The sequence below is a fragment of the Bombus huntii genome, chromosome 10, assembly GCF_024542735.1.
Source record: "Bombus huntii isolate Logan2020A chromosome 10, iyBomHunt1.1, whole genome shotgun sequence".
NCBI lineage: Eukaryota > Metazoa > Arthropoda > Insecta > Hymenoptera > Apidae > Bombus > Bombus huntii.
In genome coordinates, this window is record NC_066247.1 from 14,279,797 (window position 1) to 14,303,901 (window position 24,105).

Genomic DNA, 24,105 nt, shown 5'->3' on the forward strand with positions numbered 1-24,105 from the left:
TTAAGAACCCAGATCCCGAACGTTCGTAACTTGAGGCGCTAACCACTGCGCTGCCGTTGTCTGGTATTAGTTAGTGTCGAGTTGTCGTATTTGTGCTGTCGAGTGCCGCCACATATGTATGCATTTATGAATTGAGTGGTTTACAAGTAATTACAATCGATATACATTACAAGTAATTACAATTTATTACAAATGACTCGCTGTGCATATTACTATAACAGTCAGTACTAATTCTATAGATCAGCAGCATTATAACTTTCCAATAAACAACCGAAAATCACGTCGTTGAATAATAAATGCATTCACTGTAGAACGAAATTATTATTACGAATATAAGAGAAACGATTTAAAAACCATGTATTTTTTCATTTAAATTATTTGCATTTGCAAAGGGAGATACAAAATTTTAACAACGTTGCAAATTACAAAGACACAAATTACAGTTTCGTGTTTAAGTTATTGTTCAGAGTTTGTTGGAATACAAAGATATTAATGGCATACAGATGAGGTGATTGATCGAACGGATTCTTTCCTTCGTTGTTCAGCGATATCCTCATTAGCGTGCGTTCGTGAGATGTACCACGGCGGCTAGCACGTGCATGCTCTTTCGAGAATTCGGCGGAAGAAGCGTAGGAATATGGATGGAACATTCCCGATGGGCACGTCGAGAAGCTACTAGAAGGTTCTGTGGCACATGTGACGCCACACAGACACCCACAGAGGTCACACTCATTACTGCATAGAGAGTGGGGTTCAAAACCTTTTCAAGGGCCATGGGTCACTAAGCCAGTCAGTCTGTGAATAACTAGCCAACTGACTACATTCCAGAACACACACACTTATAATCCCTGTAATAATTGTTTAGTAAATATCACATTATATTGTTTCAACACAAACATTGTGTTTTCCACAGATTATTAATCTTAATTCCAAGATTAAATTCTAACAGAGCTTCCTAATAATTATGGTACAATTGGTAAAATGATGATTTTACATGAAAAAAGTAAAAAATATATCAGATAATTGAAATAACGCGATATAAATATAATTGAAATAACATCAGTAAGAACGGATGTTTTAAGCTTTCGATTTTGAGAAAACAGGGTATGAATATGTTTAGTTAAAAAGCAATCCGTGTTTATTCGAGCATTCGCGGAGAGACGCGATCGCGAGAAAGCACGTCAACGGGAGTAGTAAATTCCCGTTGCAATTAGATAACCGACGCCACGAACTGATCGATCCCCTGATTTCTGTTACGATAATAGGGGTGGTTCAATGAATTTAACACTGTATTAACAGGTTAATATAGCTTGTATATTTAAAAATAATGAATGTAATAATAAAAACGTCACAAATTATTTAGTGATAAATACAGTTGATATGTTATAGGAATTCGACCCGACTTTGCGATATCTCTCAATGAATTCGTTAGACTAAGCAATTTATAACGTTTGACTCTTCAGAAGGGACCGATTACTCTTCGATCCTTTTCGTTGTCTTCTCTGGAAGACGACCCCCACTACGCTCGGATCACGCCACCGTTCGCGCCTATGATCACGTATACCACCTTCTTTATGCGGATAAAATAACGCACCGAAGGCGAATAGATGTTTCTGGAACTCGCTGCTTGACGACAACTATGCGTTGATCGCTACTTTGTGTATATCTCGACGGTCATGTAAGACGATCTGTTTGCGACGGTTAGGAACACGGCCTATAGTAAGCCTTGGGGCGTAATAAACGGAGAGAATAGAATAATCTACAGGATTATCAACGGTGAAGTATATAAATATACTAACGACTCAGAAAACATAATTGAAGTGAGTTGCTTAGATATGAAATTATTGTTAATAACTAAAAGAATAATAGTACAAGTTAGATTAGCAGAGAGACAAACGTGATTGTGCAGTGAGTCTAGGAAACAGGATAAAATATAAAAGAAATAAAAATGGAATATGCAATACGTCCTATCCAAGAAGATTGGATACCAACTAATGCATAATAAAAGAATGTCCGCAATATTTGGAATTAAGAACAAAATTCTTAAAATAAACAACCACCATCTTTATGAACAGAGAAAATTGATTATTGAGACTAAAGAATTTTATTAAGAAACAACATGACGCTCAGAGCATAATAACTGAAGTTATAATAACCTGAGCACAACTCAAAAACTTAGCTATGACCCTTTTGTAATAACTAACAAACAAACATTTCAAACTTAATTAATTATAAACAAGCTACAGATAATTTGAAGTTAGATATGAACAAGCTTAATAACAAAATTACATAAATAGAATTTTTCTTATTTAAATGCGACAGTTCGTAGTACAAAACAAATTTTGTTCAGGAATAAGGTTTTCTGAAAATTTCCAGCGAAAATTTTTGCAAAAATTTCCTAAAGGAATTATAATCTATGAGATAAATGAAATAAAAATACAAAAACCAACTGATATTAAAAGAAGAATGATTATTTTACAAGATAATATGAAACTGTGTAAGGGATTACATATGTAACATATTGTCCCGATGTACACATATTTGCGAAGCGACTTACTACCCTGTATATTCCAGAAACTTCTTAGTTTGCCCCAGCCTTAGCAATTTGAAACTATTTTATTAAAATTAAGAATTTTCCACATTAGATCGAACGCACTTCTAATAGGTACCAAACAGTATATATATATATAGCAAGATTTTACATATCTCTAAATTATTCACAGAAAATTAATACGGCACATAAATTAGACTTCGGATTGTAAATATTAAGAATAAATAACCGATACAGTCTCACAAAAATAGAAGGATAAAGATAGAGATAAGGGATCAAAAACAACAGTTATTTTTCAAATTTGTATGAAAAGCCCTTAAGAAAATAAGTTCCTCCTTAAATTGAAAACAGTTATATGTATAGAAATCAAACTTGCGATAAAAGTAAAAAAGATAGAAAATAAGAAAATTGTATTTGTTTTTATGACTCACTTTTACATGTAGTATAATTTCCACCGCTATTTTAGCATAGAACGCTATTTTCAAACACGAATTGTTCCAACTCGATAGTCCCTTGCTTTACTGTAAACGGAAAATTCTTTCGTGTTCTCAACCAAATTTATCAAATTCCAGCAATGACACATGCTATGTGATTGTCAGTAGAACATGGAGAAATGTTTCCAGTAAAGTTTCGAGCGACTTATCGCCGATTTTCAGGAGACACTGCGACGATATCGCGTGTACAGTGCTTCTATCGGTGTTGATGCGCTTTAATACATAGTGCAAGAGAACACTAATAAGATTTCCCAGTGGGCCTGTAAATCCTTATAGATCACTCAAAAATATATCATATTGTTTGTTTCAACTACTAGCAATTTAAAACGTCGTCTACATATATTTAGAAAGTTAGCAAAGACATATATTTGTTCCTGAGCATGATTTCTATCAGTTGAGCGTTGTAGCAAAATGTCCGATACAATTTAATGTTGAATTTGTCTTTTTTTTTAGGCTAGCTTGATTGGATTACAGGTAGATTTAAACGATCCGTGTGTTGCATCTCCAAGGCATCTTCGACTCATCGATACGCAGTGATACCCGGCAAACTTCTAGTGGACAAGCGACGTTGCTTGCAGGCAGTTTATATACATGTTTTGGCATGTGTTGTCGGCAGGCAATGTCTACAGACGCCTGTAGTCTGCCCGTACGCGCCTTAAGTTTCACTGACAGGCATTGTCCGCCGATTACTACGACATCTGTCTGTGGACAATAGGCCGTCAGTGTGGAGTTATCTTTACCCGAATAATTTAAGAAATATAAAATAAACTTCAACGAAAAGTTGCTAGCTTCGATATCTTACTAATACAATGTTATCGAAATTTAATAAACCTCGTTACTGTATTTAAAAGGAAATTGCATTTATATTTCAAGTTTATAGAGACAACAACAACAACCAAACAAAGAATCGCAACGAAGAAATAAACGGATACAACAAACAGAACACTGGATCGAAGATAGAACAATAAACAAGATAGAACCAAGAAAACAACAGTAACGAAGAACCGGGGCGCAGAAAAAAGCACGAAGCGTGCGAGCTGGAGAGGAAACCTGTGACCGTCGGTGCAAGCGGTAAGCATACAAAATGGTTGCCGAGCAGGAATAATCGGCTGGAGAGCCAACCTGCTGGGACCGAGCTATATGGTGGCAGGTATCGCGTGGCGCCAGCTAAGCGAGCTGCCGCCCGAAAGGGTAGGTTTAACTTGTCCAATGATCCGCAAGGAGAGGGCAAGTCGCGCGCCGACCATCTATGCGCGCCATTCCCAAGTCGAACGCGAACATTTAAATGCGAAGCCAGTATGCGTTTTTACTGCAGGTATGGCGCGGTCGACCAAAAGGTCGGGCCCCCAAACGCACACATTACTTGTACAATTCGAGTGCTGCAGATACGGAAAAGCAATTTATAATTTATCGTAATTTATCGTAATGCGAATTTTGGCGCGTCGTCATAAATAGATTTTTATTTAAAACGAAATTGTTAAATATCCTTTTGTATCAATTCACATAACGTTAATAAATCAATATTAGACATATTACTCATAAATTGTACATATCTTTGTGCATATACGCATAGTTTTCGTGCATATATCAATATTTGTATATTTTATGTGTATAACTTTCATATGCTTTTCGCAAATTTTACATTCATAAACATCTGCAATCTACACGTTACGTTTTTCGTTGTATTTACAAGTACGGACATTAGATATTCTATTACATTCTTTTATTATAATCTTTTGATATATTTATAGTTGTTTAATTATTAGGTCATCCCATAAGTTCGTGCCGTTTTTCGAGAGGTTATATATGTTAAGATCGTTTACATACCTTTCAGTTTCATGACAAAATGTAATCCCCCTCTCGTTGTACAACTTCTTCCCATTTTTCTGGTAGGTTCCGTCTCGATAAAAGTCCTCTTGTTTTTCTTTAAAATAATTTTCTATGCTATTTTTGAGTGTGTCAATATTTTCAAATTTTTTAGCTACTAAAAAGTGTTGTAATGCTCTGAACAGGTGGTAATCAGATGAGGCAATGTCTGGGGAATACGGGGGATGTGATAAAATTTTTCAATTAAATTCAGACAATTTTTTTGTAACGCTTTTCGCGACATGCGGTTTAGCAGGCGGCTGATTTCGTTGGGATCAGCTACGTTTCCGTTCAGGGTTTTCGAAAAGTATCCACTTTTCATCACCAGTTACCAGGGGCGTTTAAGGAATGGTTCACGTTTATTACGTGAAATCAATGACATGCACGCTGTCGTTCGTTCAAGACGGTTCCGTTCCGTAAGTTCATGGGGCACCCAAACGTTCAACTTTGACACCATCCCCATTTTTTTTAAACACCTATGAATCGTTGTCTTAGGTATTTTCAGGACATTTGACATCTCTTGAACTGTCAAACTTGGTGATTTTTCAACAAGATCCCGAATTTTATCTCCGTCTGTCTGAGGAGGACGCCCGGAGCGTACCTCCTCTTCTAAACAGAAATTCCCAGCTCTAAAACGTTGGAACCACTTCCTACAGGTGCGAGATGAAAGCGCATTTTCTCCGTAAACAGCACATAAGTTTTTCCTGGCAATTGTTACCGAACTTTCTTTCCGAAATTCATATAACATGAGATGTCGAAAATGGATACGCATTTCACTCGTGATTTTTTACTGTTAGAAGTCACTGTGTTCACTATATTACGATCTTATGCCCACGAAGATCTACTCTAGCCTGTTCTCGATCAGCTAAGCTCAAGTGCATTGGTCCCTTATCGCCGTATGTTTAGAAATCGACACATGAAATATATACACAAAAACTTATGGGATCACCTAATATGTAAACGATTTTGAACTATTTAATTTAATAAAGACCTTAGATCGACGGATTTTAATTGCTGTCGTAAATGAATCGTTAATTCATTACTTTTCCTCCAACTGTCACGAATTTTCACAAAGTGTGTATTTCGGATCGTTAATCTCATACGGATGTAAACTTCATTTTCTTAATAATCTTGGTCAATCATGTATCACATTTTCTATAAAATCTATAAGATCAGCAAGTGCTCTAATACTTGTGAATAATCATATATCTTAATTCGTGCCTTTTGTATTAATACAGAAGCTTCATGCGAGAAAGAATTTTCGATATAAATGTTCTCAATGTTGTAAATCGAGTTCTGCCAGAGCAACCGAGCTAAACGGACGTGTAAAACAGTGCTTCAGAAAAAGTGCGGCAAGTGGGGAAGAGAAAGTTACGAACGGCAACGCCCATAGCTAAATGGTGGAAACTCGTGTCTTCTACTAAGAAGACTACAAGCAAAACTAAAATGAAAAAGCACATCCCACCGATAAAAATAATTAACAAAGACGAACAATACTACATAAATAAAACAACAAACATATCAAAACCAAGCCAACCAATAAACGAAGAACAGGAATGCTCAGCTACAAACGAAGTCGATATGGAAACAATACCAAACAATGAAGAGAATATTACCAATAACGAATCAATCCAACAGGATGAAAGCTGGAAGGTGGAAAGTTATAACAAGAAACGAAAAATAACAGGAAATTCAGATACAGAAAAGCAGCGATGGCTGCCAGAATTACCATTAAGAAACTCCTTCAGCTCACTTACGGAAGAAATAGACGACCCAACAACCAAAAACACAACTAAATCAACGCAAACTACAAAACCACCACCAATATTTGTCGACGCCCAGATAATAGACCCGCTTATTGATCGACTAAACGATATAGTTGGGAAGGAAAACTACACAATAAAACAAACAAAATTAGAACAAGTAAAAATTCAAATAAGCACCCCAGAAAATTATAGGAAAGTGATAAAAGAATTAAAAGAAAAAACGCTGTGTACCACACATACCAGCTGAAAACGGAAAGGAGCTACGAAATAGTTATAAGAGGACTACATTCAAAAACTAACACAAAAAATTAAGTGACGAATTAGCAAAAATTGGTCACCAAACAAGAGCAATAAACAATATGACAAGATACGATACGAAGCATTTAACAACACACTGTCCATACGTAGGGAAAATAAATGAAGTAAAATGTTACAACTGTAATGGAAACCACCCAGCCAGCTATAAAGGATGCGAAATCAGAAAACAATCACAACGTAAACAGTTTCCACCACTTGGCAATAGATCAATCAATAACTACCAACCACAACAAAGTATAACAGATAATTAAGCAACATTGAAAGCACAAAATGAACCAAAAGCTATAAACGGAAACACCGATCCCCAAGGAAACCGCAGCTATGCGCAAGTAACCCAAAACATTAGACAAACAACGCCCACAAACAAACAGAATCAAAGCAACAACACCGAAGACGATACAGAAATCAAAGAAATGTTCAGACAATCCATTAAAGGTACAGAGATATTAAGAAAAATGGTAAGTGAGAAAAACACAATACTAAGGCAACAAGTACAACAAACAACAGTCATGTTACAACTACTCACAAACTTGCTAAGTAAAAAATAAAAATGGACATGCTTAAAATAGCAGCCTGGAACTCTAACGGACTACAACAAAGGGCCCTAGAAACTAAAACATTCCTGTATAATAATAATATCGACATACTACTCGTATCGGAAACACACTTCACTATAAAAAGTTACATAAAAATACCGTACTACACAATATATGATACCAAGCATCCCTCAGGAAAATCACACGGAGGGACCGCAGTAATAATAAGAAACGACATTAAACACCATTAACACAGCCAAGCTAGTAAGGAATATATACAAGCAACCACCGTTACTGTACAAACTAGCAGCAACCATTTACAGTTGTCAGCAGTATATGTACCACCGCGACACAAAATGACATCACAAACGTGGGAAGAGTACTTTCAACACTTAGGTGACAAGTATATCGCAACGGGAGACTACAATGCAAACCACACACTATGGGGATCAAGAATTACCACACCTCGAGGTAGAACCCTGGAAAAATACATTAAGAACAACCTCAATATATTATCCACAGGAAGACATACTGGCCGACAGACCTGAGCAAAATACCTGGCCTACTCGATTTTGCAGTTACAAAGGGACTAAACGCAAATAAACTAAAAATAACACCCAGCCTCATTGCATACAGCCCAATTGCTTACAGAAACAAATTAATACTTTATAGCAATCCAGGGACACTATGCAACAGAACAACCAAATGGCAAATTTTTAAAGAAATAATCGAGAGCAAAACCAGTTGCAGCATCCCATTGGAAACACCCGAACACGTCGAACAGGCAGTAACACCATTGACAGAAACTATCCAAGAAGCATCATGGACAACCACTATACCTGAACCAACCAACAGACAAACAAAAATAATTCCATCAGACATACTTGAAAAAATTAGAGAAAAAAGAAAAGCGAAAGCAAAATGGCAAAAACATAGAACACGAGAAAACAAAAAACACCTAAACAAACTTGCAAAGGAAATAAAAAACAAAATAAAAGTGCACAACAATAACGAATTCACAAAATTCATAGAGTCACTCTCTGCTCACAAGAACTCCAACTACTCCCTAAGGAAAGCCACGAAAAAAAAAGAAACCAATAAAACTAGTCCCAGCAATCAGGACGGCAGACAACACATGGGCAAGAAGCAACGAAGAGCAAGCTGAAGAATTTTCCAACCACCTTTGAAACACATTTATACCACATAATATCAACAACAGCAACCCCAAATGTCATACGGACGAGGATGCGTTTACCACTAGTACCTCAACTGACAACCACTATACCATACCTAAAACAACAGCACAAGAAATTAGAAACATAATCGAGAAAACAAAAAACAATAAAGCACCACGAATCGACCTAATCAATGGTAAAATCTTGAAAAACCTTCCGCCAAAAGCGATAACACTAATGACAATAATATTCAATGCAATACTAAGAATCCAATACTTTCCTAAACTGTGGAAACTAGCACAGGACATAATGTTACCTAAACCAGGCAAAGAACCACACCAAACTGCATCTTACAGACCAATATCACTACTTCCTGTGTTTTCCAAAATACTAGAGGAAATAATATGCAACCGCATAAAACCAATAATATAGAAGGAAAAATTAATACCAGATCACCAATTTCGATTCAGAAACATACACTCCACTATAGAACAAATGCACAGGCTCATTAAAGAAATAATACTAGCATTAGAAAACAAACAATACTGTACAGCCCTCTCTATGGACATAGATAAAGCATTTGACAAAATAAACCACGAAAGCCTACTACAAACAATCAGGAAACAATTTCCGGAGCAAATATACCAATTAATAAAATCTTACTTAAGCAGCAGAACCTTCGTAATAAAAATCAAGGACATATACTCTGAAGTTAAAGACATCAAGGCAGGGGTTCCGCGAGGAAGCGTCTTAGGATCAATACTATACACAAAACATACCAACAACTACCAATAGCAAAATACTGACACTCACGGACGACACAGCTGTACTAGTCAGGCACACTAACCCAGAAACGGCAGTCAAATTACTACAAGAACATATCACAAAAATAGAAAAGTGGCTGCAAGATAAACAAATAAAAGCAAACCCCGATAAATGCAACCATATTACACTCACACTGCGAAAATAGACACCATCAAACATCCTACTGAACGGCACGCACATACCGCAAACAAAGCAAGTCAAATACCTAGGACTAGACCACCTAGAAACACAACTCACATGGAAACAGCATACTAAATCAATAATAGACAAAATACAGACAACAAGGAGACAAATGCATTGGCTAACAAGTCGAAAATCCAAATTAAGCATAGAAAATAAATTAAAAATATACAAAACGATCATAAAACCAATCTGGACGTACGGAATACCACTATGGGGGGCAGCGGCAATGAGCCATATAAACAAAATAGAGACAGTACAAGCTAAAATTCTTAGAACAATAGTAAACGCCCCATGGTACGTTAGAAACGAAGGCATACGGAAGGACCTGGGAATACCAATGGTCAAAGAGAAAATTAGCAGACACGCAGAAAAATACAAAGAAAGAATAGGAACACAGCCAAATTGGCTAGCTGCGGAAACGATCAACACCTCAAACATGGATAGAAGGCTGAAAGGGAAATACCCAGCAGACCTCACAAAGGACACAACCAAACAAACACGAAGATGGTATCCCACTGGGGGTAGCTACCCACATAATAATCTAACAGCTAAAAAATTCTACCAAATGTCCAAACTGGACAAATTGTGAATCTAATCTATAAAATAAAAAAAAACCTGTGATCTGAGTTTAGATCTCAGTTTAGAGTGATACATCTCCTAAAAGGATTAAGAGATTTTTTAACAAATTCCCAAAATAACAGTGAATTTTAGAACAAAGATAATGGAAATACATAAACATCTTGTTAATAACGACGTGGGTATACTGATAGGAACTAATATCTGCAGAATATATGAATGTCTTAAACATAACGTAATGCTAAAAAACGTTCTCTTTGTCCAACGACCTCTTGATTCCTATACAACCTCTCCTGGTTATCTTGCGCACGCGTAACATTCACGTACCGCTACATGCATTGCCATTCCATACTTTTCGTATCCTTTTTATACGGTTACTTGAATATAGAATTATATAAAAAATACAAGAGCACAAAGATATAGAAAATATAAAAATATAAAAATAAAAGATTACAAAACTGTCAAAATTACAGAAAATCAGATTAAACATTAGTACCTATATTCTACATTCTTTTTGTATTACATATACATTTTTTACATTATAAATGTCGGGTTTACATTAGAATTAGGGTTAGGGGCGTGAAACGAATCTTCATTTGGATTACACATTGTCGTTGTGCAATAGGGAAGACATTGACTAGTGCAACTGCGATTATTATAGAATCGGACAAGTAACCGTGGTAATTAGATACTCGAGAAACTAATGACAATGATCCTAAGTGCAATAACGAATCCGCGGTCAACGGGATAGTAGACGTACGGGCTCACAAAATCTAAGTCGGACTCTTTGTTAATAAAACGCGTAATATTCACTGGTCGTATGGGGTTACTCTTTTCGTCGATGAGATCGCAAGAAAGAATGAATTTCCGTCTCGATGATGCCACAGAGAAAAACTATGATGGGGTGTGTCTAAGGACACGAGATCATCGGATTCGTCGAGGATAGCCTTCGTTCAGAAAGTAAGGGAAATTGACGTTGCTGCTAATTGGTCAATTTCCATATTGGTGGTTAGAAAAAGATGCTAGCCGCCCTCGAGGGAATGTTGCTAGTTGGAGACGCCGTTCGTTGAAAAATAGGTCTCTTCTATCTTCCCGTAGCTGGGACAAAGACTGTTTGTTTGGAGGACTTTAGTTAACTAAATCCTAAGATTTATAACGGGCCCTCGGGCTAGCTGAACATGTACTGTGGAGACGCATCGACATCTGGCAATCATCTTACTCGAAGAATAGGGTCTGCGTGTGGCGAGCCAGGGGACAGAAACCGTTGGAATGTTTATTGTCGCGTGTCGCCACAAATATTTCTTTTAAGGAGAGCTATAGAATTACTCCATACCTTTGTTAGACAAAGCGTTCATCCCGTGACCGCGGCTACGTTCGATAACTGATTGTCGCCTCGAGCCCAAGCTCCTTATCACAAATCTCAAACAATTATAATCCAGTTAAGTTATAGAGGCAAAATATTGGGGGTTTTCCGAAGAATTCCAAAGGAAGGTCCCGGTGTCCTTTCATTTCCGACATATATAAAGTGCATGCAGGATAAATTTGATAAATATGCACTTACTTAGAGAAAATTGATATATCTGTGTTTAATTAATGTATTTAATATTATATGTACATTATGCAAACTGTTATAAAAATCAATTGTTTTATACATATCTTTAACACGCAAAATACAATGTAAGATAAATACTAAATTTTAATGTCAAAACAACGTAATATGGATATTATATTTTTAGAGACATTCACAATTATGCTATTAAACTGTAGTAATAATCTGTATTAATATTGATAATAATAATAATAATCAATTAATTAATACTTATAGTTTATATTAGCATTGAACTGTTATGCTTTTTTTCGTGGAGGAAGATTTCATAGGCGCCCAAGTCGAGACGCTCACTTGAGGTTACATCAATTCTTTTGTCAGTCCGTGCCAATACAGTCCGTGTCCCAAAGGTGTTTGTCCTAAGTCTTACGCCATCGATGAATCTCGAGGGCTTGAACAGATTATACTCCTCGAGCCACACGTTGCCAGTTTTACTCTTTGAGAAGTCATTTACTCCATGTCCCTGACTTCTCAACTCTTGCCATTGTTTAATATGTCCGCTCTTTAGTCGCTTTCTAGCTTTTTCTACCTCTTCGGAAGTGGCCGGCCAATTGATCCTTAGAGAGTTTGCGATTTTCTATAGCTTGCTGTCGTTTTCTCCATTGATCAAGCTAGATACCGCTGGATCGACTGAATTCTTATTGTTTAATGCGCTTTTTACGGTACCAAGTTTGATAATATGTTCAAGTCTCGGTAGCCCTAATCCCCCTTTTGCTTTTGGAGCATAAAAGAAACCAGTGGCTGTCCAATGCACAAGATGTAATATGACCTTTATATCCTGCCTGACTTCGCTGTCCAATAATTTTAAGACACTGTCACTTGGTAGATTTATAAGGAAATGGTAAATATATCGAGGGAAGATGTACTTCGTAATTAACTCAATTTTCTAGCATGGCTTCAGAGAGAATTTTCTAACTCTTCTGACCATGCTCAGAATTTCTAGCACTATGATGCCACAATGGATACCGTTCCAAGGCCCCATTTTGGCGCCTAAATACCTGAAGGCCTCATCTGGGTCAACCGTTGGTATGTTGACATTTTCGAGCCTAATTCGCGGTTCTTTTATGAATCATGTGTCCTTTTTGGCGACCACCTGGAACGTTTGGCTCTTCTCACTAGATATGTCCATCCCCAGGCTCTTCAGATATTAATGGAGCATATTAATTCTTGTTGTGCCTCCCTCTCATCTTCGCCAAGTAGAACAATGTCGTCAGCGAAAGCCAGGATCGATATTTTTCTTTCACAACTGACAATGATGTCACGGGTTTGCTCCTCAATCATTTCCAGCAGCGGTTCCAGGCATAAGTTGAATAGCAGTGGCGATAGAGGGTCACCCTGCTTAACTCCGAATGGGATATTGTGTCAAATGCGTTGGAGATATCCACAATTGTGAATATCCCCCCGTTATTTTTTTTATTATAATTTAAGGCAGCGTTCAATAGATCGATGTTTATTTTACATCCATTTTCAGATGTAAAACCTTTTTGCCTTAAATTTTACACAATACCTTTTCTCATCCTTCCGCCGCGGATGGAGAAGAAAATTCGGCCGAGAATGGGGCCTATTGTTATAGGCCTCCAATTCTCCACCTGGTTGCTTGGTTTCTTTGCTTTGAAATTGGTGTAGGCCTATTTTCCTTTCATACTGTCGGAAAATGGGAACTATACATTAATATATTACAAATTTTAGCTAGTATTGCGGGCAGGCCAGATATCAGTAAATGTTCTTTTTGAAATCCATCCGCTACTGCCGCAGCCTTTTTCCTAATTTTATTAAGTTTCTCGCTCACATCCTCGGCGGTTATCGGCGGAAACAATTCGTTTATTACCAGCTCAGAGGTTCTACTTCCTGGGATTGGGGGATTGGTTGGTTCTGCCCGACGCCATAAATCTTCATAGAGCGTCCTCACTTCACTCTCTTCCGGTGGCTGCCTGGTTGGTTCCAGGTATGCACGATCGTTGTTAACGACAACGTCGGACAACTTTCTTAGACATTCCTTAAACAACTCCTGGCAACGTGCGTAGGAGTATTCCTTCCCTTTATTTCTATTATTATTCTTATTATTATAATATCTTCTATTTTGGGATTTTGAATTACTTTTGTTTTTGTCATTTTTAATTTTAACATTCTCTAGCGCTCCATATAGAGATGTGTAAATAAACTCATTTTAATTATTTGTTAGGACTTCTTTATTTTCCTTGTATTTTGCCCAAATATCTGTTAACCGAGCGTTAACCTCCTTCAACGACGGGGGCACCTCGGTTACTCTCTTTATTTCGTACTCTAGTTGGAGTCTCCACTGATGGGTAGGCTCCTCATTATATGTTTCCCCGCTAGTTACAGGCTAAACGCATGTCCGCGCATTGCCTGAATTAACGGGATCGCACCCTCCCTCTGTCTCCTCGGCAAACTCTTGAGGACTTGTATTCTCACTATCTATTTTTAATATCTTTCTCTTGTATTTTATTTGTTCAACTGTCCTGTTAGTGAGGACTTTGCTAATTTCAACATTTGGCAATTTTTCACTGTTATAAATTTCATCGAGCTCTCACAAGAGCCCGTTCTGCTTCTTTTTTCATTTCTCATGGCAGAGTGCGCATGCCATTCGTGGGTGGATAATCCTCTCTGAGTACAGAAGCTCATGGGGCAAATATTTGCATTTGTACGCTCCTTCTTTCCTTTGACTAGTGCCACTACACTTTGGAATGTGGCATTTTGCCCCATGGAGCTTCGGGAAACTCCTTTCACAATATTGACATCCCCACTGGATGCGAGCATCCGTGTGATGTCGGCCAAGGTGCCTGTTCAGGTTTGATAGGTCAGAACCTAACACTCGTAACCTCCTAACACTGCACAAGCAAGGGCTTAGTTCTCCAGTAAACGCCAGTGAGTAAAAGTGCGCAAATACTTCCCTCCTATATACTTATGGCTAATAATAATTAATAATAACCCATCAACATGGGTAGATGTATGGAGTGTTAGAAGACCTCTTCTCTATTCACTATTAGTAAAACAATTTATCGTACAGACTCAAAAATAGATTTCTTCCTCGTCATAAAGCCGCCGACAGCGGGCTCTCTAGAACCGCCTGCGGGCCCGAATGCACTTTATCCGTAGCTTTGCGATCTCCAGGTCCACCAGTTTAATCCCTGTCACGGAGCGCGTCATTGACGCATCACATGCCGCTTTGACGTCTCGGCGAAGGTTCTCCGCCTCCTCCTACATGTTTGTCTTCTCTGTACGGGCGTCCCAGTTCTAGGCCGCGTCACTGGCTGCTGTCTGGAGCATCTCGTTGTCTCTATCCTTGAGGCGCCATCTTGGTGACGGGCTGGAGAGTTCCATTCCCCTAATACCGCAGGTCTGTCTCGCGGGTATTGTCTCCGGGCCGACCTCGATGAATATATACAGGTGGACTGCGAGAGTCTCAACCCCTTCGGCTACTCTCCAGCCTAAGACCCGCTGGAAGGCATTGGGGGTACCCCATGTAATATCGACGACGGAACATCTTCTCCATGCCACGCATGTGCTGGTCGAGCCTCTGTTAAGTAAGAGGAGCCCGAGGCCCGCAGCCCAGTCTGATAGCATCCGGCCCCGAGCATCTGTCCTTGTGTTCCCCATTGCGAGAAGTGAGCTTTAAAGTCTCCCAGGACGAGGACCTGACGTGAAAGGTATCGTCTCACGCAATCGCTAAACACGTCCAGGAACTCCTCAAACGCGACCAGGCCACTGTTCAGGGAAACATATATGCCCACCACTACCATCCCAGCCCACTCGATTGCGGCATACCCCTTGCCCTGCTCGAGCAGGATCTCTGCGGCGGATGTGCTCGGTGCTGACACGTCATAGCGGCTAAGCCGTCCAGGTCTGCGACCCAGTCAGGGGTGTCTAGTATACAATAGGGCTCGGCTACCATTGCCAGAAAAACCCTGCTCTCCCTTATCGCCTGGAAGAGCAGGTCTTATGCCCGTTTCGATCGCTCCAAGTTGGTCTGGTGGAGCCGCATGAATTTATTTACTTTACTAAGTCCATATCCATGGCTTCCCCCTGGCCATCTGCCCCACTCGTGATTCTTTCCTCTTCTTGCGGTAGATCTCTCGCGTTGTCGCCCTGTCTCCTGCCCGTAGCAGGCTCTCGAATCCGGCTCGTCCCTTTAGTTTTCGGCGGAACGCATGCCGCCTCTCCCATTCTGTGGGTGGCGCACCAAGCGACTCACAGAGCGGGCCCCCGGGCACGGTGGCAGAGCAGCTCTTGGCCTGGTAACCGATGCCTTCGCATCTGTACCATAGCTGCCCCCGGTCTACCGTAGATCTGCAGGTCACTCTCACGTGTCCCAGTTCTAAGCATCTGTAGCTTCTATCAGTTTCTTCGGGGAGACTTCGACCCTCTTCCCGCTTGACTTAATTTCCCCGCTGTTACTGTCGGGCATCTTATCCAGGCTGACCAACCTCTGGAAGTCTTCATGTCTCCTACTCAAACTTCCAGTGCCTTGCATCCTCCGGCTCTCTCCAGGGTGTCCCGAAGTTCTTCTTTGCCGACCGAGATGTCAATCTTAGTTACCCTCAGCTCCACCGTTGGGGCCGCAACTTTCACCGTGGTCAGATCCAGGACCTGTGTCAACCATGCTGTAAGCGTGGGTGCCTTCTTCCTCTCTTTGTCTACGGGAACTTCTAGAATGATAATCTCAGTCATCGCCATTTTGATTTTAACTCGTTCAATGCCGAATTCCGCTTTCTGTCTAGCCGTCGCTAGCACTTCAGCTTATGATGTTTTCCTCCCCTCGTTCAGCGTTAGGCTCACCGCAGATGACCGCGGAGGAAGTGGGAGCACCATCTTCCTGGTCTCCTGCACCGGCCATCCTATTGGAGTTCGTTGTGAGGTCCTATTTTTTTAATAGGTTGTGCAATGCATTTGCACTGTGAAATGGAGTTCAACGAGTGCTTAAACGTCGAAATATCTAAAACGGGAAGGAAATGACGGCTACTTTTCGTCAAAATCGCGATTTGCGAGATATTTTGATTGTTTCGACGCTTAAATGGTTGTGCATTGCATTAGCACTGCGAAATGGAGTTCAACGAGTGCTTAAACGTCGAAATATCTCCAACGGGAAGGAAATGACGGCTATTTTTCGTCAAAATCGACGAAATCTTCGCGATTTGCGAGATATTTTGATTCTTTCGACGCTTAAATGCTTGTGCATTGCATTAGCACTGCGAAATGGAGTTCAACGAGTGCTTAAACGTCGAAATATCTCCAACGGGAAGGAAATGACGGCTATTTATAATCAAAATCGACGAAATCTTCGCGATTTGCGAGATATTTTGATTGTTTCTACGCTTAAACGGTCGTGCAATGCATTTGCACTGTAAAATGGAGTTTAACGGTCGCTTAAACGTCGAAATATCTCCAACGGGCAGGAAATGACGGCTATTTTTCGTCAAAATCGCGATTTGCGAGATATTTCGATTGTTTCGACGCTTAAACGGTTGTGCATTGCATTAGCACTGTGAAATGGAGTTCAACGAGTGCTTAAACGTCGAAATATCTCCAACGGGAAGGAAATGACGGCTATTTTTCGTCAAAATCGACGAAATCTTCGCGATTTGCGAGATATTTTGATTCTTTCGACGCTTAAATGGTTGTGCATTGCATTAGCACTGGGAAATGGAGTTCAACGAGTGCTTAAACGTCGAAATATCTCCAACGGGCAGGAAATGACGGCAATTTTTCGTCAAAATCGCGATTTGAGAGATATTTTGATCGTTTCGACGCTTAAACGGTTGTGCATTGCATTAGCACTGCGAAATGGAGTTCAACGAGTGCGTAAACGTCGAAATATCTCCAACGGGAAGGAAATGACGGCTATTTTTAATCAAAATCGACGAAATCTTCGCGATTTGCGAGATATTTTAATTGTTTCGACACTTAAGTGGTTGTGCATTGCATTAGCACTGTGAAATGGAGTTCAACGAGTGCTTAAACGTCGAAATATCTCCAACAGGCAGGAAATGACGGCAATTTTTCGTCAAAATCGCGATTTGCGAGATATTTTGATCGTTTCGGCGCTTAAACGGTTGTGCATTGCATTAGCACTGCGAAATGGAGTTCAACGAGTGCGTAAACGTCGAAATATCTCCAACGGGAAGGAAATGACGGCTATTTTTAATCAAAATCGACGAAATGTTCGCGATTTGCGAGATATTTTAATTGTTTCGACGCTTAAATGGTTGTGCATTACATTAGCACTGTGAAATGGAGTTCAACGAGTGCTTAAACGTCGAAATATCTCCAACTGGCAGGAAATGACGGCAATTTTTCGTCAAAATCGCGATTTGAGAGATATTTTGATCGTTTCGACGCTTAAACGGTTGTGCATTGCATTAGCACTGTGAAATGGAGTTCAACGAGTGCTTAAACGTCGAAATATCTCCAACGGGCAGGAAATGACGGCAATTTTTCGTCAAAATCGCGATTTGAGAGATATTTTGATCGTTTCGACGCTTAAACGGTTGTGCATTGCATTAGCACTGCGAAATGGAGTTCAACGAGTGCGTAAACGTCGAAATATCTCCAACGGGAAGGAAATGACGGCTATTTTTAATCAAAATCGACGAAATCTTCGCGATTTGCGAGATATTTTAATTGTTTCGACACTTCAGTGGTTGTGCATTGCATTAGCACTGTGAAATGGAGTTCAACGAGTGCTTAAACGTCGAAATATCTCCAACGGGCAGGAAATGACGGCAATTTTTCGTCAAAATCGCGATTTGCGAGATATTTTGATCGTTTCGACGCTTAAACGGTTGTGCATTGCATTAGCACTGCGAAATGGAGTTCAACGAGTGCGTAAACGTCGAAGTATCTCCAACGGGAAGGAAATGACGGCTATTTTTAATCAAAATCGACGAAATCTTCGCGATATGCGAGATATTTTAATTGTTTCGACGCTTAAATGGTTTTGCATTGCATTAGCACTGTGAAATGGAGTTCAACGAGTGCTTAAACGTCGAAATATCTCCAACGGGCAGGAAATGACGGCTATTTTTCGTCAAAATCGCGATTTGCGAGATATTTTGATTGTTTTGACGCTTAAACGGTTGTGCATTGCATTAGCACTGTGAAATGGAGGTCAACGAGTGCTTAAACGTCGAAATATCTCCAACGGGAAGGAAATGACGGCTATTTTTCGTCAAAATCGACGAAATCTTCGCGATTTGCGAGATATTTTGATTCTTTCGACGCTTAAATGGTTGTGCGTTGCACTAGCACTGCGAAATGGAGATCAACGTGTGCTTAAACGTCGAAATATCTCCAACGGGAAGGAAATGACGGCTATTTTTCGTCAAAATCGACGAAATCTTCGCGATTTGCGAGATATTTTGATTGCTTCGACGCTTAAGTGGTTGTGCATTGCATTAGCACTGTGAAATGGAGTTCAACGAGTGCTTAAACGTCGAAATATCTCCAACGGGCAGGAAATGACGGCTATTTTTCGTCAAAATCTACGAAATCTTCGCGATTTGCAAGATATTTTGATTGTTTCGACGCTTAAATGGTTGTGCATCGCATTAGCACTGTGAAATGGAGTTCAACGAGTGCTTAAACGTCGAAATATCTCCAACGGGCAGGAAATGACGGCTATTTTTCGTCAGAATCGCGATTTGCGAGAAATTTTGATTGTTTCGACGCTTAAACGGTTGTGCATTGCATTAGCACTGTGAAATGGAGTTCAACGAGTGCTTAAAAATCGATATATCTCCAACGGGAAGGAAATGACGGCTATTTTTCGTCAAAATCGCGATTTGCGAGATATTTTGATTGTTTCGACGCGTAAACGGTTATGCATTGCATTAGCACTGTGAAATGGAGATCAACGAGTGCTTGAACGTCGAAATATCTCCAACGGGAAGGAAATGACGGCTGTTTTTCGTCAAAATCGCGATTTGCGAGATATTTTGATTGTTTCGACGCGTAAACGGTTATGCATTGCATTAGGACTGTGAAATGGAGTTCAACGAGTGCTTGAACGTCGAAATATCTCCAACGGGAAGGAAATGGCGGCTATTTTTCGTCAAAATTTACGAAATCTTCGCGATTTGCGAGATATTTTGATTGTTTCGACGCTTAAACGGTTATGCATTGCATTAGCACTGTGAAATGGAGTTCAACGAGTGCTTGAACTTCGAAATATCTCCAACGGGAAGGAAATGACAGCTATTTTTCGTCAAAATTTACGAAATCTTCGCGATTTGCGAGATATTTTGATTGTTTCGACGCTTAAACGGTTATGCATTGCATTAGCACTGTGAAATGGAGTTCAACGAGTGCTTGAACGTCGAAATATCTCCAACGGGAAGGAAATGACGGCTATTTTTCGTCAAAATTTACGAAATCTTCGCGATTTGCGAGATATTTTGATTGTTTCGACGCTTAAACGGTTGTGCATTGCATTAGCACTGTGAAATGGAGTTCAACGAGTGCTTAAACGTCGAGACCCTCCAACGGGAAGGAAATGACAGTTACTTCTCATCAAAATCGCGATTTGCGAGATATTTTGATCGTTTCGACGCTTAAATGGTTGTGCATTGCATTAGCACTGCGAAATGGAGGTCAACGTGTGCTTAAACGTCGAAATATCTCCAACGGGAAGGAAATGACGGCTATTTTTCGTCAAAATCGACGAAATCTTCGCGATTTGCGAGATATTTTGATTGTTTCTACGCTTAAACGGTCGTGCAATGCATTTGCACTGTAAAATGGAGTTTAACGGTCGCTTAAACGTCGAAATATCTCCAACGGGCAGGAAATGACGGCTATTTTTCGTCAAAATCGCGATTTGCGAGATATTTCGATTGTTTCGACGCTTAAACGGTTGTGCATTGCATTAGCACTGTGAAATGGAGTTCAACGAGTGCTTAAACGTCGAAATATCTCCAACGGGAAGGAAATGACGGCTATTTTTCGTCAAAATCGACGAAATCTTCGCGATTTGCGAGATATTTTGATTCTTTCGACGCTTAAATGGTTGTGCATTGCATTAGCACTGGGAAATGGAGTTCAACGAGTGCTTAAACGTCGAAATATCTCCAACGGGCAGGAAATGACGGCAATTTTTCGTCAAAATCGCGATTTGAGAGATATTTTGATCGTTTCGACGCTTAAACGGTTGTGCATTGCATTAGCACTGCGAAATGGAGTTCAACGAGTGCGTAAACGTCGAAATATCTCCAACGGGAAGGAAATGACGGCTATTTTTAATCAAAATCGACGAAATCTTCGCGATTTGCGAGATATTTTAATTGTTTCGACACTTAAGTGGTTGTGCATTGCATTAGCACTGTGAAATGGAGTTCAACGAGTGCTTAAACGTCGAAATATCTCCAACAGGCAGGAAATGACGGCAATTTTTCGTCAAAATCGCGATTTGCGAGATATTTTGATCGTTTCGGCGCTTAAACGGTTGTGCATTGCATTAGCACTGCGAAATGGAGTTCAACGAGTGCGTAAACGTCGAAATATCTCCAACGGGAAGGAAATGACGGCTATTTTTAATCAAAATCGACGAAATGTTCGCGATTTGCGAGATATTTTAATTGTTTCGACGCTTAAATGGTTGTGCATTACATTAGCACTGTGAAATGGAGTTCAACGAGTGCTTAAACGTCGAAATATCTCCAACTGGCAGGAAATGACGGCAATTTTTCGTCAAAATCGCGATTTGAGAGATATTTTGATCGTTTCGACGCTTAAACGGTTGTGCATTGCATTAGCACTGTGAAATGGAGTTCAACGAGTGCTTAAACGTCGAAATATCTCCAACGGGCAGGAAATGACGGCAATTTTTCGTCAAAATCGCGATTTGAGAGATATTTTGATCGTTTCGACGCTTAAACGGTTGTGCATTGCATTAGCACTGCGAAATGGAGTTCAACGAGTGCGTAAACGTCGAAATATCTCCAACGGGAAGGAAATGACGGCTATTTTTAATCAAAATCGACGAAATCTTCGCGATTTGCGAGATATTTTAATTGTTTCGACACTTCAGTGGTTGTGCATTGCATTAGCACTGTGAAATGGAGTTCAACGAGTGCTTAAACGTCGAAATATCTCCAACGGGCAGGAAATGACGGCAATTTTTCGTCAAAATCGCGATTTGCGAGATATTTTGATCGTTTCGACGCTTAAACGGTTGTGCATTGCATTAGCACTGCGAAATGGAGTTCAACGAGTGCGTAAACGTCGAAGTATCTCCAACGGGAAGGAAATGACGGCTATTTTTAATCAAAATCGACGAAATCTTCGCGATATGCGATATATTTTGATTGTTTCGACTCTTAAACGGTTGTGCATTGCATTAGCACTGTGAAATGGAGTTCAACGAGTGCTTAAACGTCGAAATATCTCCAACGGGCAGGAAATGACGGCTATTTTTCGTCAAAATCGCGATTTGCGAGATATTTTGATTGTTTTGACGCTTAAACGGTTGTGCATTGCATTAGCACTGTGAAATGGAGGTCAACGAGTGCTTAAACGTCGAAATATCTCCAACGGGAAGGAAATGACGGCTATGTTTCGTCAAAATCGACGAAATCTTCGCGATTTGCGAGATATTTTGATTCTTTCGACGCTTAAATGGTTGTGCGTTGCACTAGCACTGCGAAATGGAGATCAACGTGTGCTTAAACGTCGAAATATCTCCAACGGGAAGGAAATGACGGCTATTTTTCGTCAAAATCGACGAAATCTTCGCGATTTGCGAGATATTTTGATTGTTTCGACGCTTAAGTGGTTGTGCATTGCATTAGCACTGTGAAATGGAGTTCAACGAGTGCTTAAACGTCGAAATATCTCCAACGGGCAGGAAATGACGGCTATTTTTCGTCAAAATCTACGAAATCTTCGCGATTTGCAAGATATTTTGATTGTTTCGACGCTTAAATGGTTGTGCATCGCATTAGCACTGTGAAATGGAGTTCTACGAGTGCTTAAACGTCGAAATATCTCCAACGGGCAGGAAATGACGGCTATTTTTCGTCAGAATCGCGATTTGCGAGAAATTTTGATTGTTTCGACGCTTAAACGGTTGTGCATTGCATTAGCACTGTGAAATGGAGTTCAACGAGTGCTTAAAAATCGATATATCTCCAACGGGAAGGAAATGACGGCTATTTTTCGTCAAAATCGCGATTTGCGAGATATTTTGATTGTTTCGACGCGTAAACGGTTATGCATTGCATTAGCACTGTGAAATGGAGATCAACGAGTGCTTGAACGTCGAAATATCTCCAACGGGAAGGAAATGACGGCTGTTTTTCGTCAAAATCGCGATTTGCGAGATATTTTGATTGTTTCGACGCGTAAACGGTTATGCATTGCATTAGGACTGTGAAATGGAGTTCAACGAGTGCTTGAACGTCGAAATATCTCCAACGGGAAGGAAATGGCGGCTATTTTTCGTCAAAATTTACGAAATCTTCGCGATTTGCGAGATATTTTGATTGTTTCGACGCTTAAACGGTTATGCATTGCATTAGCACTGTGAAATGGAGTTCAACGAGTGCTTGAACTTCGAAATATCTCCAACGGGAAGGAAATGACAGCTATTTTTCGTCAAAATTTACGAAATCTTCGCGATTTGCGAGATATTTTGATTGTTTCGACGCTTAAACGGTTATGCATTGCATTAGCACTGTGAAATGGAGTTCAACGAGTGCTTGATCGTCGAAATATCTCCAACGGGAAGGAAATGACGGCTATTTTTCGTCAAAATTTACGAAATCTTCGCGATTTGCGAGATATTTTGATTGTTTCGACGCTTAAACGGTTGTGCATTGCATTAGCACTGTGAAATGGAGTTCAACGAGTGCTTAAACGTCGAGACCCTCCAACGGGAAGGAAATGACAGTTACTTCTCATCAAAATCGCGATTTGCGAGATATTTTGATCGTTTCGACGCTTAAATGGTTGTGCATTGCATTAGCACTGCGAAATGGAGGTCAACGTGTGCTTAAACGTCGAAATATCTCCAACGGGAAGGAAATGACGGCTATTTTTCGTCAAAATCGACGAAATCTTCGCGATTTGCGAGCTATTTTGATTGTTTCGACGCTTAAACGGTTGTGCAATGCATTTGCACTGTAAAATGGAGTTTAACGAGCACTTAAATGTCGAAATATCTCCAACGTGCAGGAAATGACGGCTATTTTGCGTCA

General features: G+C 39.9%; 1 long non-coding RNA gene across 2 annotated transcripts in view; it reads right to left on the bottom strand.

The window, feature by feature from the left end:
* Positions 1-23,874: 23,874 nt before the first annotated feature.
* The window catches only part of LOC126870686 (uncharacterized), a 39,011-nt gene continuing 38,780 nt past the window's right edge, over positions 23,875-24,105 (bottom strand). For both annotated transcript variants that reach the window (XR_007691403.1, XR_007691404.1), the window contains one exon: positions 23,875-24,069. This is a non-coding gene — a long non-coding RNA (uncharacterized LOC126870686). The remainder of the gene's footprint in view (positions 24,070-24,105) is intronic.